General features: G+C 38.9%; 1 protein-coding gene across 1 annotated transcript in view; it reads right to left on the bottom strand.

Annotated features, from left to right (window-relative positions):
* The window catches only part of LOC124805345, a 173,374-nt gene that overhangs the window by 66,145 nt on the left and 87,107 nt on the right, over positions 1-20,122 (bottom strand). The gene's annotated exons all lie outside the window — the stretch shown is intronic.

Raw genomic sequence — 20,122 nt, 5'->3', positions numbered from 1 at the left:
TTTAAAATCTGCTCTGAATTTGTGAACAACATTTTCTTTGTTTCTTCCATATTACTTAACAATCAGATTTTTGATGAAGTATTAACCATTACACATCTGTCATTTATCTGATTCTTATGGCCTTTCTATATCTGATCAGTTGCATCCACAGTCTTTAATGTCCCCTCTTATATCATGACATAGATTGACACTTTCTGTTTAAATCACTTATATCATTAATAAATTGTTGATGGTGTACAGCAACCAGCCACACATTGGTTTTAGGTTATTTTTATTAAAAAAGCATTTTGAATAAAGTAGCCTAAAACCAATGTGTGGCTGCTTGCTGTATACCATCGTAACACTTTATTTCATATAACAGCCATGGTCTCCAAGCATGTCTTTATCTGACAAAATAGCATTAACTTATATCTTTATTTAATACTAGAAATTACAGGATGAAAACAACAAACAAAATAAGGAAAGGCAGCCACTCATCAGAAGTTGAGTGATGTGTGGGACATAGGCACAAATAATGGCATAAAGACAACACTAGATTTCACTTATAATCATATGCAGAAAGTGACACTAGTAAATTCACAAAGTGTGAAAAAGGTGAGATAAAGACAGAAACATTTTACAAAAATAACTGTGTTTCTCTAAATATATTAAGGTACTCATTAGTATCATTTAAAAATACAGAAAAGGAGACATGTTATTGCTATCTCATAAGCAAAATTGTCAGTTGCTGTTTCTGCCTTAAACTTCTCCTCCTTTACAGCACTAACAAATAGAAAAAAAGAGACACTGACTTATTTGTAAATTATTACAAGTTATTATGTGTATGCCATGATGAATCACTAGATACTGTACAATGAACCTGATATAAACTACTGGCCATTAAAATTGCTACACCACGAAGATGACGTGCTACAGACACAAAATTTAACTGACAGGAAGAAGATGCTGTGATATGCAAACGATTAGCTTTTCAGAGCATTCACACAAGGTTGGCACCAGTGGCGACACCTACAACATGCTGACATGAGGAAAGTTTCCAACACATTTGTCATACACAAACAGCAGTTGACCAGCGTTGCCAGGTGAAACATTGTTGTGATGCCTTGTGTAAGGAGGAGAAATGCATACCATCACATTTCCGACTTTGATAAAGGCTGGATTGTAGACTATCGCGATTGCGGTTTATTGTATCGCGACATTACTGCTCGCGTTGGTTGAGATCCAATGACTGTTAGCAGAATATGGAATCGGTGGGTTCAGGAGGGTAATACGGAATGCCGTGCTGGATCCCAATGGCCTCATATCACTAGCAGTCGAGATGACAGGCATCTTATCTGCATGGCTGTAACGGATCGTGCAGCCACGTCTCGATCCCTGAGTCAACAGATGGGGACGTTTGCAAGACAACAACCATCTGCACGAACAGTTTGACGACATTTGCAGCAGCATGGACTATCAGCTCGGAGACCATGGCTGTGATTACCCTTGACGCTGCATCACAGACAGGAGCACCTGTAATGGTGTGTTCAATCACGAAACCGAGTGCACGAATGGCAAAACATCATTTTTTCAGATGAATCCAGGTTCGGTTTACAGCATCATGATGGTCGCATCCGTGTCTGGCGACATCACGGTGAATGCACATTGGAAGCATGTATTCGTCATCGTCTTTCTGGCATATCACCTGGCTTGATGGTATGGGGTGCCATTGGTTACATGTCTCGGTCACCTCTTGTTCACACTGACGTCACTTTGAATAGCGGACGTTACTTTTCAGATGTGTTACGATCCGTGGCTCTACCCTTCATTAGATCCCTGCGAAACCCTACATTTCAGTAGGATAATGTACGACTGCATGTTGCAGGTCCTGTACAGGCCTTTCTGGATACAGAAAATGTTCAAATGCTGCCCTGGCCAGCACATTCTCCAGATCTCTCACCAACTGAAAACGTCTGGTCAATGGTGGCCGAACAACTGGCTCGTCACAATACACCAGTTACTACTCTTGATGAACTGTGGTATCGTGTTAAAGCTGCATGGGCAGCTGTATCTGTATACGCCATCCAAGCTCTGTTTGACTCAATGCCCAGGTGTATCATGGCCGTTATTACGGCCAGAGGTGGTTGTTCTGGGTACTGATTTCTCAGGATCTACGCACCCAAATTGCATGAAAATATAATCACGTGTCAGTTGTAGTATAATATATTTGTCCAATGAATACCCATTTATCATCTGCATTTCTTCTTGGTGTAGCAATTTTAATGGCCAGTAGTGTATGTTTTTTCAAACAATGGAAAACCCAGGATGGAATGTAACAATACCGGAGAAGGAAAGTTGCTACTCACCATATAGCGGAGATGCTGAGTCGCGATAGGCACAATAAAAAGATTCACACAATTAAAGCTTTTGGCCAGTAAGGCCTTTGTCAGCAGTAGACACACATACACACACGCACACACACACACTCACATAAACGCAACTTGCACACACATCTGCATTCTCAGAGAGCTGAGTGTTGCGTTTATGTGTGTGTGTGTGTGTGTGTGTGTGTGTGTGTCTACTGCTGACAAAGGCCTTAATGGCCAAAAGCTTTAATTGTGTGAATCTTTTTATTGAGCCTATCGTGGCTCAGCATCTCTGCTATATGGTGAGTAGCAACTTTCCTTTTCTGGTATTGATACATGTTTTTTGTTTGCTCCATCTATATCTGTATTTGACACTAAGCACTCTGCGTATAAAGGCGCTTCATTTTACTATCAGAAGATAGCCTGAGAATACAGCTCCATGTCTTGATTGGATGTACAGATTTTTCAAGCTCTCACTCATATGGCAGGGGTGTCTCCCATGAAGTCTTTGCCAGAGAGGGAGAGAAAAAGGCAGAGAGAGTGGGAGAGAGGAGAGAGAGAGAGAGAGAGAGAGAGAGAGAGAGAGAGAGAGAGAGAGAGAGAGAGAGAGAGAGAGAGAGGGGGGGAGGGAGAGAATTAATCCCACCAAACAAACAAATAGAAAACTTCTGTGACTAACCTGCCTTTTACTTCACTAAGGTTTATGTTTGGAGTACACACACATCCTCTAAATTAAAATAAGCAATGGTTGTGCTCCAATGCGTACAAGAAACATATAGTAATGTAATGCTGCCAGCTGTGGTGAATTTTATAAATGTTTTCATTTACATTCTGGGCAGCTGGAGACTACATGACAACTTTGATTCCTGCTCATTTGTTCTTACTCTTTCTTCGAGTATCCTTTCATTTTTTTTCCTGTTGCCTCTCTTTTCCTTACAGACAACTTCTTACTGTTTCTGCCTTGAAATCTTTCTAAATTTAACACTTTCATTCTGAAAATAACTGTTTCTGCTGCTTCTTCTGCTTTCATGTTGTGCAATTCTAAATCTTTTTTAACTTCTTCGATCAAACCTATTTCCCCAGAGATACCTGAAGACCTATTTTGCCAGCTTATTGCCATTACTTCTATATAAATGTCCAAAAGATATAAGTCTGCATTTGTTAAAAGACTTCTCGCTGTATACCACAAGCTCAATGCTGTAATGCGTTATTTTTGCATTTTTATTTTAAACATTTTTATTCAATATGATCTTCCACTTTTATGTTTCATTTAATTTATGGAAGATTTTTCTAATCTACTTTCTTGAATTATCTCTCCTAGTTACTTGAATTTTTGACCTCTATTTGACCAACGTCAATTTATAAAAATTATGGTGCAGTTTTTATAGTAATGATAAACTTGGTTTTCTCTGTAGAGATTCTTAAACCTGCTCTACTGGCTATCTGCTTCAAGAGATTGGCTTATATTTCTTCATCTTCTAGATTTTTAGATAGGCCAGCAAAATTGTCTGTAAATGCCAGGCAGTTTATGTCACTATACTATTTCTTTCTTACCACATTTATTGGTGATATTTGATTTTCTTTTGAGTTTTCATTCCAAATTCTTACCATTTTTTCTAATACACTGTTGAAGAGGACAGGAGGTTAGCTGTGACCATGTCCTACACCTGTATTTATTTTAAGGGGATTAATTCTAGAACTGAATAACAATATAAATTATGATAAATTGCAACTCACCGCATAGAGGAGGTGTTAAATGACATAAAGGCACTTTTAAAAGTAGAGTGTTGGAAAATATTAGACTTTGGACAAAGTCCTTCATCAGATGAGAAATAAACATACACACTCATACATGCACAACTCACACATGCAGCGCCACTGTCACCTCTGGGTGCCACTGCACCACATACATGTACAACTCACAAACCCATAGACACTGTCATCTCCGGGTGCTGCAGCACCACTGCAATGAATAGTGATCTCACCTGGAGTGGGTAGTGGTGAGATGGAGGAGGGACGGTACGGTAGGGAGAAGGGGAGAGACACTGTAGTGCTGCCTGTGAGAGTGTGCAGAAATGTAGCAGGGACAGGAGGGGTGTACTGACAGGTGCACCATCGGGAGAGCTGTGCTGAGGAGTAAGAGAGATGCAGAGAGAGAGAGAGAGAGAGAGAGAGAGAGAGAGAGAGAGAGAGAGAGAGAGAGAGAAAAGGTTATGTATATGAGTTGAGGGGACAGAAGGCATTTGTGATACTGAAATGTGAGCAAAGCTGATGGTGTTGGGAGGACTCCAGATGCCATATACTGTGAAGCAGTCACTTAAGTCAACCACATTGTGTTGCATGGCATGATCAGCAACTGGCTCATCCAGCTGTCTCTTGGGCAGTTTTTGGCAGTGACCATACATGAAGAAATCTTGTTAGTAGGCATGTGTGCATAAAGTACTGCACAGTGTTTACAACTAAGTTAATAGACTGCATGGCTGCTAAGTCACCCTGCCTTTGATGGGGTAGGTGTAAGCAACCATTAGTATACCAACTTTGCTGCAATCAGCCTGAGGCAGTGTATGTGGCCATGACCACTAACAAGCTGTCTGTCCCTATGGACAGTCCCCACCAAACTATGGCCAACAGACAACTATTTGTCCAGTTGCTGAGCATGCCATGCAACACAATGTGCTTGACTTAAATGACTGCTTCACAGTCCATGCCATCTGGTTTCCATCCACTGCCATTACCATCACCACCACCATGTTTCGGAGTTTGCAGGTGGGAATTCTTCCTGCAACACATACTTTATTCCCATAGTCTCCCCACCATCAACCTTCACTGGTCCCTGTTGCCCATCTGTTTCTATCCCATTCCCTGCTCCTTCTCCCTGTTTCTCTCTCCCCTCCCGCACCAAGCACAGCTTACCTTATGCTGTCCCTGTGTTGTCTCTGCACACTTCCACAGGCAGCCCTGAAGCATCTTCACCTATCCAAACACTGCCATCTCTCTTCTCCCCACACTACGCCTCTCCTATAAACCGCTATCAGCCACAGTAACTGGAAATGAAATTGGCAATACATATGTGAGTTGTGCTTGTATGAATGTTCCAACAGTCTACTTTGAAAAGTACCTGTCTGCTGCTCAATGGCTTCTCTGTGTGGTGACAAGCAAACTATACTAACTCATATTGTTATTCTTATAGTAGAAAGAACATTACGGTTTAACATCCCTTTGATGTCAAGGTCATTAGGAGCAGAGAACAAGCTCAGCATTTTGCAAGAATGGGGAACCAGGCAGGAACCATTCTGACATTTCTTTGGAGTGATTTAGAGAAATAATGGAAAACCTAAATCTGGATGGCCAGACACAAATTTGAGCTGTCATCCTCCCGAATGCAAGTCCAGTGTGCCAATTACGGCAGTTTTTAGAGGAATTGGACATTTTTGAGAATGCCCCTGCAAGTATTACTTGGATTTGACCTGTTAATTCAGTTTTATTTTATTTATTTGTTCATCCACATAACTTTTGAGTCAACCACTAAAACAATTTGTCTCCTTGTCCACTACCAGACAATGTCACATTCTGTCCGGAAAACTGTGTGTCCGAATAGTTAATTTCTCTTCAAAGGAAAACCAATGGTCTCAGGTTCGGTCCTTGTCCAGCAATTTTAATCTGCCAGGCAGTTTCATTTTATTTAAACATATCCACCTAAGAGATGGAGATCTAATCCTTCAAACACATTGTTGTAAGATCATTAAAGGGATTGGTTATGGTTATTTGTGTATTTCAGTTGATATTCACAACATTCACAGTTAGGCCTAAACAAGAATGTTGAACATTTAAAACAATACTAGAAATAAAAATGATTTGTGTACAGTCTATGCATACTGACCTACAGTTCAGAGTAACAGCTAACCAATAACAATCAGACAAGAAATTTGAAATCGCAATATGGTAAAAAACATAGTAAAAGAGTTCATTACTGGCCACTCTTTCTATAATTTATCAGAATATTTGAGCTTGGTGATGCAGATTCTGGTTAATACTAATGATCATATTACAAAGGTTTTAACTCCACCAGAATATACCAGTTTTTCCATATCAGTTGTTAGAGAGAGATACCAGAAGATCTTAGGACACTGAAGGTTTTGGTGTTTACAGATGGGGATCCAGAGGGGGTGGAGATAGGGGAAGTTGTCATGGAGTTCATGAATCCCACCCACAAAAACATATTTCAGTAGAAGAGTTTATATTTGTACATACAATACACTCTCCATTACCCACAGTAATTGGGGATTTGAAAACCATGGATAATTGAATTCCATGGATAACCTACAATTGAAATACACAGTAATGTATTAAGATTATTCAAAAACAAAAATTGATTACAATGTCATAATTAAAATCATGCAGCTAATGTTTATAATACATTTCACTTTAATCATCATAGTTTATGCGAAAATTCGGTAGTTACGAAGGTTACAGGTACAAGCCAGTTTCACATTACCTTACACTAATTTGAAACAAAATACAGTCTAGCACTTGAAATGGTCATGTAGTACACTGTTTAGTAAACTTGTGTTGTAATGTGAAATTATCACTCAACCACAACCACTCCTGGTTTAAGGAGTTTCATTGCATTGAAACAAGCGTTCAGTTCATAGTGCTGTGGAATGTGGGAAAAAACCGCAAATTGGCATTACTAAGAAGAAGAACAACACCAAAAATGCAACAGGAGCATAATATGTAAGAAATTGTCCGTGCAACCTGCCACTGATGATGCCTTGCAGAAAATAAAGGCGAAACACGTATGGCACTAAAATTGTGTTTTATTCAGTTGCTGTCAGACGGTCCATAAGTAAAAATTATCAATATACCATAATATTACACACAACTGAGGAAGACAGGACTAAAAAAGTTGAAGATTCTACACTTTGGTTGTTATTCTATCTTGGAAATCTCCTCCTGGAGGTCAGAATGGGGGATTAATCCATTATTTTTTGCAAATAGAGAGATCATCATGACAATTTTTCACTTACAGTCCACATTTCCTGTGAATGCACACTAGGTGTCTTTAATGCAGTGGTTTCCACAGTCTTCTGTACCCTCATGATAGTGGCCATTGCTGATTTTTCCACATTTTAGGAGCAGTTTCCCACACCTAGTGTAGCCTATCCATTACCTGTTCAAATATGCCTTTGGCAACTGCACCTCCATTGAATGTGGCTGAAAAGTGATTGTCAAAAGTAGGCTACTATCAATGATTTACTCTGCACCAAGATTCCAATTCAAACACTTTTATAACACTTTGAAGTTGAATAAACTGCTCTTTATGGCCAGATATAGTCTCATTTATTTAAATTATGCACAGGTAAATGTGTAGCCACACACTATGCTTGGTTGATGTCCTACAATATGATTCTTTGAATGCAGTTACCTAACATTAGCATAAGTATTCACAAAACTTCACATGTGGCAAACATATATGACTAATGTAGTCACTGAATCCAGTTATTAAATAATTGTCTTTGAAGTCTAATAGTTACAGCAATACACAAAATATGTACACAATAAGTAACTATTGGAGGTGACACAGTACATAGTCTGATCCTACTATTACCATTTGCTTTAACTATTGTACACGTTGATGAAAATTATTACAGTTACACAGTCAGCCATTAAAAAACATCACACATAATTACAATTAAATATTTACATTTCTGAGCACATGAATAGAAGAGGGAGATTTGTTTTAAAAAGAACTTCCAGATACAACAATAATTTCTACTGAGTAATGCTGGCTAGTTTGCCTAAACATGGGATTCTATTTCAGAAACAATGTTTTTACTAAAGACATTTATTATCTGGAACTGAATGAGTGCAAATGTTGCTAATATGTCTCTGTTATTAGCTGTATATATACACAGTTATTTCTATATCTTTTTGACTTATCTTATCAGGAAGGTAGTAATTGGGTATTATGTTTACATATGAACAACATTAATGAAATTTAAAATCAGTGATGTTTTGTAATTGCCAACAGCCTTGCTGCAGTGGTAACACTGGTTCCCACCAGATCACCAAAGTTAAGCGCTGTTAGGCTGGCCTAGAACTTGGATTCGTGACCATCTGGCCTGCCAAGCGCTTTTGGCAAGTGGGTCAGCCCTTGTGAGGCAAACTGAGAAGCTACTTGAGTGAGAAGTCATGGCTCTGGTCTTGTAAACTGACAAACAGCCAGGAGAGCAGTGTGCTGACCACATGTCCCTCTGTGTCTGCATCCAGTGATGCCGATGGGCTGAGTATGACAAGGTGACCAGTCAGTACCATTGCACCTTCATGGCCTATTCAGGTGGAGTTTACTTTAGTTTTTCTGCAATTAGTATGATTCTTAGGCAAACTAATTAGCTCATTATCTACTGGTAATGCAAGGAATTTGACTGATAATAAAGTTAAGCTGGTTAGGCCCTGTGCCAATAGTTGGAACTTTTCATACTGTGTACATGTCATAAAAATAACGTTACTGAAGATGAAATTTAAAACCATAACAGCTGGAAAGGAGCCACCTGTTTTGTAACAAAGGGCAAGAGGGTACTCTGAACATTTATGTGATCCTCTTTCATCTTTGACAAGGCTGTTGGTAGAATGAGAATGACTCATATCAGAAGTTTTTGGCCACAACTACTATACTACTATTGAATTTTATTCGAAATTTAAGCAGTGGCTTCGATCAAACCCTGGACCCATGACATTCTGATTAGTAGTCAAAGATTCTACTTCTAGACTTCCATTAAAAAAGAAGAAGAAAAAAGGTGAAAAAGTGACTTCCCACAAGTAGAAATGTCTCAAAGGAACAGTGTTCCTCCACATTTACATGCTCACACAGGTATTGTCTCCAGCTGCTGTACTAAGTGAATTGCTGATAATGGTTAGGACACATTTCTACTTCATACTAATAAATTATGATATTGTCAAAGTTTCCAAAATGGAAGGTAGGAGACAAGGCACTGACGGAAGTACAGCTGTGAGGACGGGTCATGAGTTGAGCTTGGGTAGTTCATTTGGTAGAGCACTTGCCCACAATAGGCAAAGGTCCTAAGTTCGAGTCTCGGTCCAGCACACAGTTTTAATCTGCCAGTAAGCTTCCTTGTCAAAGTTGTTAGAGCTTGTTACTATTATAGTTCTTAAGTTAATTTTGTGACCTGTCATGTTCTCAATTTTTTGTCTAATGCATTTAAAGTGCTCTCTATATTTCTCTGTATTGCAAGGTCATGGATGTTATACTAAAACAATGTATTAAATAATGGTTTTAACTAATTATTATTATTGTATTCAAATATTATGTATACATATATTTTATTGCAATTCCTATTAAAATTGTAGGCATCTTTGGCATTACAAAAGTGAGGATGACCACAATTAATATTCGTTTTGGTGGGGAGGGGGGGGGGGGCAGCGGAGGGCAGGCGGGGGGGGGGGGGCAGGAAGGAGGGAGCAGGCAGTAGCAAATTTAAATGTGAACCTTTGTGGTCTTTTCACAATATACTCATAGGAGGAATATTTGACGAGGTTTTTGGATTGCAGCTGGATCATGTTGACTTCTTGTTACAATATTTTGGCTGCTAACTGTCCAACCATCTTCTGGTAAGTGTACGCCACTGGAGACTGCAAGTTCCCGGCATTGGCTTTATAGCAAAAACTGGTGCAGAAATGCATGCACTTTGGTGGCCATCACAGGAGTGTCCTCTATTCCAATTTGCACTCTCTGCAAATACTGTTCTATCTGTGGTGCACAAGCACATGCGTAAAGGTGAAATTACATGTCCACCCTCTGTTGGAGTGTGCACTCGTGTCACTAAAACCAGATGTCAGATGTCACCAGACATGTCATTATGAATAAACTGTTTTTTCTCAAAGAAACTAGAGAGATCACCAGGTCCCAAGCCTTGTCCAGTTGAAAGTCGCCATCATGATTTATAAGATTTTGTGCTAGTTATATTTCCACAAATTCTTTAATTACTGAATCCCAAAAAGTTCTCGCTGGGGCCAAAATTTTTGTGGCAGAAATAACCCTAGAGTCTCCTGTGGTAATAAAAGCTATGGCTGATTTACGGGATTGTGAAAGGCAAGTGTGGCACTCAAGTTCAATGCACCTTTCATGTACTGTGCATATCGTCTTACCTATGTAAGCTTTGTCACACTGTCAAGGAATTATGTAGAACCAGCCTTCTGCAGAACCAGATTGTCTTTTACCACAATGAGAAGGGTGGCCGGAAGATTACTTTAACTTGATGTTTCCTTAGGATCCTGCCTACTTTAGGTGAAAGGTTGCTGACGTATGAAAGGAAGACCCTGGTCGTGAACAGCTGCTTATCTTCTTGATGTTGTGGGTGCTCATGTTTCTTCCTCTTTAGAGCTGTGCTAATCTGGTGTGGAGGGAAACCATTATCTTTGAACACCAACTGTAGATGTTGTAGCCCCTTTGTAAGGCTGTCTTCATAGAACCAACATGAGCCTGGTGCACTAACATTCTAAGGATGCCAGTAGTTTGTGAAGGGTGATGGCAAATCCATGATTGCAGGTAGAGGTCTGTATGTGTGGGCTTATGGAACACAGAATGTCCTAATGAGCCATCCACTCTCCCAGTAACCAAGCTGTCCAAAAATGGTAAACAACCATCATTCTCTATTCCCATCATAAACTGAATGTTCTTGTGGGTTGCATTCAGATGTTGCAAGAAACATGACAGTTCTTCTTCAGCACTGGGCCACACTAAGAAGCGTCATCCACATATTGTCAGAAGACTCTCTGTTTAAGTTCTGGCAAATCAAGTGCCCTTTCCTCAAAGTCTTCCATAAAAAAGTTTGATACCAAAATGGGGAGAGGACTACCCATGGCAACAAGGTCAGTCTGCTCATTGTTAAATAAAAAGTAGTTTGAGGAAAGGACATGATGAAAAAGTGTTGTTTTGTCAGCTGTGAACTTACTGCTGTTGAGTGACAATGAGTCCATAAGAGATGCCTTAGTGAAAAGTGAGATGACATTGGAGCTCACTAGTAGGTCAGTTTCACTGAGTTGAAGTGACTTCAGTCTATTGATAAAGTCAGCCAAGTTATGAAAATGATGTGCACTCTTCCCCACAAAATGTCTGAGTAGAGAGATGAGATGTATACCAAATTATACATGATCATATTACTGACAATTGGCCATATCCTAATTTCTTTTTTATGAATCTTCAGAAGACCATATAACCTGGGTAGTACAGAACTATGATGTCTTAGTCTTTTGGCCATTGTCCAACCATCTTCAGTCTCTAGTGGTGGACACTCACCTGAAGATGGCTGGATGGTTAGCAGCTGAAATATTATGGCAAGAAGTCAACATGATCTGATGCAATCCCGAAACCTTATCGAATATTCAGTACACCAGGAAAACTTCAAGAATCGTATCAGATAGCTCTTCGGGGTGGTGATGGCATTAAAAATTCAGAAGTTGGACAAGCTATGCAATAAGCAAGCGAGATTGTTAAGTTCTGTGTTTTTTACTGAAGTGTCAGCACAATGGCCTTATTCCGAAGTTTGCCAGAGTGAGAAATTTTATCCAGACCACCACTGCAAATATTCATTACACAAAATGTGAGCCTAGCACTAGTGAAAGAGAGGATCTGGTTTACTTGGTGTGAAGTGATGCCATATCGAAACAGTTGTTTCATCTGCATATGAAGGTTGCATCCAGCCTGCCATCACTTTCCTAGGCATGGGTCGATGGTGTGACCTGGGCAGAATCAGACTGGGTTCATAAGGAGTCTACATCAGGACAATTTTCATAGATCAGTCACCTGTTAGCAATGTTACTGCAAGAAGATATTTTTTGATGCTCCATGGTCAATTTAACAGATAAGGTTTTGGGGAACATAACACTGTCTGTGCTTGGCAAAGGCTTGAACTTCACCCCTACACTGAGAAACCTGCCGCTGACTGATTTTATTAGTGCTATTGAGGAAGCTGTTAGACCTCTTCCTAGCGATTCTGCAGAAATAATAAGACATGAAACAAGTCATGCACTCACGAAAGCTCGACCTCAGAAGTGCAACATTTCTGCCATAGAAAGGGCCGCACTAAGAAAGCTACGAGAAGATCCTCACACAGTGGTCTCACCAGTGGATAAGGGAAACGCCAACATGCTTTGCCACTTGAGGTTTATCAACAGAAGATTTATAACTTGCTGAATTAACCAATATGTCAGAAGATTGACAAAAACTCCACAGCGAAAGTGGAAAGGAAAACATTAGCACTGTTGAATTCTTCTTCTATTCTGCAAAAAGAGGCCAAAAGACTAAGACCTCACTGTTCTGTGCCACCCATGTTATATGGTCTTCAGAAGATTCATAAAAAAGAAGTTCCGTTATGGCCGATTGTCAGTAATATGATCCCAGATACTTTACAGAAGTAACTGCTTCCAGTGATTGTTCTGCTATTGTGCAATCATACAATAAAGGATCTTTCTATTCACAATATGTTACATTTATTTATGTTGAGGGTTGACTGCCACTCCTTGCAGCAAGCATTGTTCCTCTGCAGGTCTTCCTGCATTTTGTGATAATTTTCTTAGCATTGTGACTTCTCTGTATATAACAGCATCAACTGCAAAAAGCCCCATGAAGCTTCTCACAATATCAAATATCAAGTCTGTGTATTAGGTGATAAATCATGCGAAGGGTGTGGCACAAATAATAAATGATCGGTAGTCCCAATTTAAAGTAACAAGCATTATCAAACCTGGTGGTCCCCTTAATGAAACAGTAAATAACTGTGAAAACTTAGTTAAGACTGGAAAATGCTGTGTGCTAATAGCTGGAGCAAATGGCATATACAAAAATGAACACCAACTAGCGACAAGGGCACTTCAAACAATTCTAAAAAAGCTGTCAGATCTAAATTTAAAGGTTCTTGTTGTAAATGTGCCACATAGACATGATCTAGACAAGGAATCATGTGTAAACATAGAAATAAAGTCAACAAATAATAAATTTAGGAAGATCTGCTGTGCTTTTAAGTGTGCAACTTTTGTGGATGCAAACAGCTCACGAGGCATGGACAGCACAGGAACTATTATCGAAAAAAAGATGATGGGTGGAAAGATACAAGAAGAAATAAGCTGTATATCAATAGAAAAGTTCCCTAAAATCCCACTCCAAATGAGGGCTGAAGCAGAAGAAGTGAAAACCATAACAAGAGCAACATTTGCTGAAGCACTAAAAACATCAACATCTGCTATAGTTAATATTAAAATGTCATCAGCTGCCACAGCTAGTATGCACAATTAATCAGCATCATCCATTTCAAGTAGGAAAAGCAACAGAAACAAGAAACAGGATTTTTGGTATCCAGCCTTAATGAAAACTCCAAGTTAACAGTGTTAAACGAAAGGAGAAATACCATCGGTGCTCATTCCCCTGTTCTAAAGATTATGACTCTTAAATGTGCAGTGCCTCAAGAACTAATATTGTGAACTCGCAATAGCAGTAACACCCAACCTGATGTCTTGTGTATTACTGAACATTGGTGTAAGGACCATGAAATTAGTAGTGTTCATATTAATCCATTTAAACTGGCAAATCATTATAATAGGAAAATTGGAAAAGGTGGTGGAGTTGGTATTTACCTTAGACAAGAGTTAGAATTTAAAAAGAGATGTGAAGCAGAGAACTTAAGTATTGAAAAGTTCTTTGAAACAGGTGCTGTCCAGCTATATGGTCTGATGAAAAAAGTCATAGTCATAACAGTGTATAGGTCACCATGCGGAAACATAGAAGTATTTTTTGATAAATTAGAATTGTTGCTAAATGCTTTTTACAAAAAAGAAACTGTGATTATTCTTTGTGGTGATTTCAGTATTAATCTTCTAGTTGAAAGTCAACAAAAAAGGCAATTTTTGGACATATTAAAGAGTTTCAACATGTCACCACACATAAACAATTCAACTAGAATAACAAACACCTCCAATAGCCTCATAGATAACATTTTATCAAACATGTCAACAACTGACACAGAGGTAACAAACATAGATTTAGGATTGTCTGACCACAATGCTCTCACCATTGAAATCCCTTTAAGATCAAAGGTAGATAAAGGTGTAAATAATATTTACAAAAGAAACTTCTCTGTGGACAGCTGTCATCAGTTCATAAGTATCTTAGAAAATGAAAATTGGTTAGATGTTAAGAAACAAACAAGTACAGATGAGGCATATAGTGTATCTGCATTGATTTATATGATGAACCTTGAGATGTGTTTCCCAAAGAAACTGATCAGAATCAAGTCTACTGGACACATAAAGTCAAGTTCTTGGATGACTTTTGGCATTAATAAATCATGTTGTTGTTGTGGTCTTCAGTCCTGAGACTGGTTTGATGCAGCTCTCCATGCTACTCTATCCTGTGCAAGCTTCTTCATCTCCCAGTACCTACTGCAGCCTACATCCTTCTGAATCTGCTTAGTGTATTCATCTCTTGGGCTCCCTCTTCGATTTTTACCTTCCACGCTGCCCTCCAATACTAAACTGGTGATTCCTCGATGTCTCAGAACATGTCCTACCAACCGATCCCTTCTTCTAGTCAAGCTATGCCACAAACTCCTCTTCTCCCCAATTCTATTCAATACCTCTCATTAGTTATGTGATCTACCCATCTAATCTTCAGCATTCTTCTGTAGCACCACATTTCGAAAGCTTCTATTCTCTTCTTGTCTAAACTATTTATCGTCCATGTTTCACTTCCACACATAGCTACACTCCATACAAATACTTTCAGAAACGACTTCCTGACATTTAAATCTATACTTGATGTTAACAAATTTTTCTTCTTCAGAAACGCTTTCCTTGCCATTGCCAATCTACATTTTATATCCTCTCTACTTCGACCATCATCAGTTATTTTGCTCCCCAAATAGTAAAACTCCTTTACTACTTTAAATGTCTTATTGCCTAATCTAATTCCCTCAGCATCACCCGACTTAATTCGACTACATTCCATTATCCTCGTTTTGCTTTTGTTGATGTTCATCTTATACCCTCTTTTCAAGATACTGTCCATTCCGTTCAACTGCTCTTCCAAGTCCTTTCCGGTCTCTGACAGAATTACAATGTCATCGGCGAACCTCAGAGTTTTTATTTCTTCTCCATGGATTTTAATACCTACTCTGAATTTTTCTTTCATTTCCTTTACTGCTTGCTCAATATACAGATTGAATAACATCGGGGATAGGCTACAACCCTGTCTCACTCCCTTACCAACCACTGCTTCCCTTTCATAAACTTCGACTCTTATAACTGCCATCTGGTTTCTGTACAAATTGTAAACAGCCTTTCGCTCCCTGTATTTTACCCCTGCCACCTTCAGAATTTGAAAGAGAGTCTACAAATGCTAGAAACGTAGGTTTGCCTTTTCTTAATCTAGCTTCTAAAATAAGTCGTAGAGTCAGTATTGCCTCACGTGTTCCCATATTTCTACGGAATCCAAACTGATCTTCCCTGAGGTTGGCTTCTACCAGTTTTTCCATTCGTCTGTAAAGAATTCACGTTAGTATTTTGCAGCTGTGACTTATTAAACTGGTAGTTCGGTAATTTTCACATCTGTCAACACCAGCTTTCTTTGGGATTGGAATTATTACATTCTTCTTGAAGTCTGAGATATTTCGCCTGTCTCATACATCTTGCTCACCACATGGTAGAGTTTTGTCAGGACTGGCTCTCCCAAGGCTGTCAGTAGTTCTAATGGAATGTTGTCTACTCCCGGAGCTTTGTTGCGACTCAGGTCTTTCAGTGCTCTGTCAAACTCTTCATGCAGTATCATATCTCCCATTTCATCTTCACCTACATCCTCTTCCATTTCCATAATATTATCCTCAAGTACATCGCCCTTGTATAGACCCTCTATATACTCCTTCCACCTTTCTGCTTTCCCTTCTTTGCGTAGAATTGGGTTTCCATCTGAGCTCTTGATATTCATACAAGTGGTTCTCTTTTCTCCAAAGGTCTCTTTAATTTTCCTGTAGGCAGTATCTATCTTACCCTTAGTGAGATAAGCCCCTAAATCCTTACATTTGTCCTCTAGCCATGCCTGCTTAGCCATTTTGCACTTCCTGTTGATCTCATATTTGAGACGTTTGTATTCCTTTTTGCCTGCTTCATTTACTGCATTTTTATATTTTCTCCTTTCATCAAATAAATTCAATATTTCTTCTGTCACCCAAGGATTTCTGGTAGCCCTTGTCTTTTTACCTACTTGATCCTCTGCTGCCTTCACTACTTCATCCCTCAAAAAAGCTACCCATTCTTCTTCTACTGTATTTCTTTCCCCCATTCTTGTCAATTGTTCCCTTATGCTGTCCCTGAAACTCTGTACAACCTCTGGTTTAGTCAGTTTATCCAGGTCCCATCTCCTTAAATTCCCACCTTTTCGCAGTTTCTTCAGTTTCAATCTACAGTTCATAACCAATAGATTGTGGTCAGAGTCCACATCTGCCCCTGGAAATGTCTTACAATTTAAAACCTGGTTCCTAAATCGCTGTCTTACCATTACATAATCTATCTGATATCTTCTACTATCTCCAGGGTTCTTCCATGTATACAACCTTCTTTCATGATTCTTGAACAAAGTGTTAGTTATGATTAAGTTATGCGCTGCGCAAAATGCTACCAGGCGGCTTCCTCTTTCATTTCTTAGCCCCAATCCATATTCACCTACTATGTTTCCTTCTCTCCCTTATCCTACTCTCGAATTCCAGTCACCCATGACTATTAAATTTTCGTGTCCCTTCACTACCTGAATAATTTCTTTTATCTCATCATACATTTCATCAATTTCTTCGTCATCTGCAGAGCTAGTTGGCATATAAACTTGTACTATTGTAGTAGGTGTGGGCTTCGTGTCTATCTTGGCCACAATAATGCGTTCACTAAGCTGTTTATAGTAGCTTACCCATACTCCTATTTTTTTTATTCATCATTAAACCTACTCCTGCATTACCCCTATTTGATTTTGTGTTTATAACCCTGTATTCACCTGACCAAAAGTCTTGTTCCTCCTGCCACCAAACTTCACTAATTCCCACTATACCTAACTTTAAGCTATCCATTTCCCTTTATAAATTTTCTAACCTCCCTGCCGATTAAGGGCTCTGAGATTCCTCGCTCCGATCCGTAGAGCGCCAGTTTTCTTTCTCCTGATAACGACGTCCTCCTGAGTAGTCCTCACCCGTAGCTCCGAATGGGGGACTATTTTACCTCCGGAATATTTTACCCAAGAGGATGCCATCATGATTTAATCATACAGTAAAGCTGCATGCCCTCGGGAAAAATTATGGCTGTAGTTTCCCCTTGCTTTCAGCCGTTCGCAGTGCCAGAACAGCAAGGCCATTTTGGTTAGTGTTACAAGGCCAGATCAGTCAATCATCCAGACTGTTGCCCCTGCAACTACTGAAAAGGCTGCTGCTCCTCTTCAGGAACCACATGTTTGTCTGGCCTCTCAACAGATACCCCCCCCCCCCCCCCTCCCCCGCCGTTGTGGTTGCACCTATGGTACGGCTATCTGTATCGTTGAGGCACACAAGCCTCCCCACCAACGACAAGGTGCATGGTTCATGGGGGGAGAAATCATGTGAAAACATGAAAAAGCTCAATTTAGAGTTGAGGCAGTGTGCAGATACTGATTTTATAGAATATGTAAAAAGGTATAGGAAAATATACCAAGTAATTGCAAATGCAAAGTTACTAAGTAATGACATAGAAATAAAACAGTCCAGAAATAAAACTAAAATAGCATGGGAAATTGTGAGAAAAGAAACCGGGGTACCTATCAAAGATCAGGAAATTATTCTAAAAGATGAGGAGAATAGAATGGTAGATAAATATGCCATGCCTAATTATATAAATAATTACTTTTTAAATATACCCCAAACATTAAGCAGGAATTTTGGGGAGCAGATTAAGATAGCAGCACCCAAGGCAGCCAGCAGTATGATGGTAGTCCCAACAAACGAAAAGGAAGTTTTAAAAGTGATTAAAAGTCTGAAGTCCAAGATGTCAGCTGGAGTAGATGAGGTGCCAATAATACTAGTAAAGAAAACAGCTAATCAAATAGCAAAACCATTGGTGTAGGAAACTTGTCAATGGCTGAGGGTGTGTTTCTACAGAAACTGAATATTTCTAAAGTCGTTCCCCTGTTGAAAAAGGGTGATAAGCTTAAAATAGAAAACTACAGACCTGATGTGAATCTTCAGGTTTTGGCGGCGCAAAGACTGTTCCATTAAGTTTCTTGCGGCTGCACACCCGAATCTTAATGGAACAACTACAGACCTGTCTCACTTCTCCCAATTTTCTCTAAGGTTTTAGAGATACTAATGAAATATAGAGTCACACATTATCTTAATATCCACAATCTAATAAACAGTAATCAGCATGGATTTCAAGGTGGGAGAAGTACCGAAACAGCTGTACTGGAATACACAAAAGAAATAATCAGTAAATTGGAAGAGGGAAAAAGTGTAGTTAGGATAAATCTAGATTTGTCAAAAGCCTTTGACACTGTTGACCACAGCATACTTTTGGAAAAGCTTGAAGCTATAGGTATCAGAGGACCAGTAAAAAAGTGGTTTGAGTCATATCTGGAAAAGAGGATGCAGGTGGTTGAAATTACAGCACCAAATATTAACCAAAAAAATTAAACTAAGATCAGATCCAAGGGAGGTCACAGTAGGAGTACCCCAAGGAAGTGTATTAGGCCCCTTGCTGTTCCTCATTTACATTAATGATATTCAGGTGTCAGAGAGAAAAGCTAGAATCATGTTATTTGCTGATGATACTAGTTTAATAGTTAGTGATATGAAGTAGTCATTGCACAATACTGTGGACAGTGTCCTACAAGATATACAAAAATGGTTTAGTGCAAACAAGCTAACACTGAATGCAAAAAACTCAGAAATCAGGACAAAATGAAAACCAGTGCAGACTACCATAATTACGATACACAGCAACGTAAAGATCTCCACTTACAAGCTGTAACAAGGACCCGAAGTCAGAAACATGTATGTAATCAAGGCATCAAACTTTTTAATGCACTACCAAAACATATCAAAGAACTGGAAAATGAGGATAAATTTAAAACTGTTGTAAAGAATCACATACTTGACAAATGTTATTACAGTGTAAGTGAATTTCTATGCTCAACTGTATTAGAATATAAAGAACCACATGCTTCACAAATATTATTACAGCATAAGTGAATATCTCTGCGCAACAGTATAAGAATATATGTTTAAGTTAATGTGACAAATGAAATTACATCATTGAATATGTCTGTCAAGCACATAAGAAGATTAAGAACCACATGCTTAACAAATGTCACTACAGTATAAGTGAATAGCTCTGCTCAACTGCATGAGAATATATGATATCATAAATGTCACAAATGAAATCACAACATCAAGGAAAAGGTCTGTCAAGCACATAAGAAGTTACGTTATAAAAAACACTTATCAGTTTTATATTATATTAAACAAAAGATAGATTCATATGAATTCAGCATAGAAAATTTTTTTGTAAAGATATTATGTAGTTGTTAAAATGTATCCTGACAAATCCTATATCACACATGTGATCACTGGGATGATAATAAATACATAAATTTAATGTCCTGTAACACTTCTCTGGGTCATGTCCAAAGTTACTTTTATGTCTGGAGACTTCTCTCCATTCAGAATGACATGCTGTGTTCTCTTTGCTAAACTCTTCAA

Source organism: Schistocerca piceifrons, chromosome 7 (assembly GCF_021461385.2).
Source record: "Schistocerca piceifrons isolate TAMUIC-IGC-003096 chromosome 7, iqSchPice1.1, whole genome shotgun sequence".
NCBI classification, from domain to species: Eukaryota; Metazoa; Arthropoda; class Insecta; order Orthoptera; family Acrididae; genus Schistocerca; species Schistocerca piceifrons.
The sequence above is the reverse complement of the archived record's forward strand: the minus strand, read 5'-3'. Positions and strand labels throughout refer to the sequence as shown.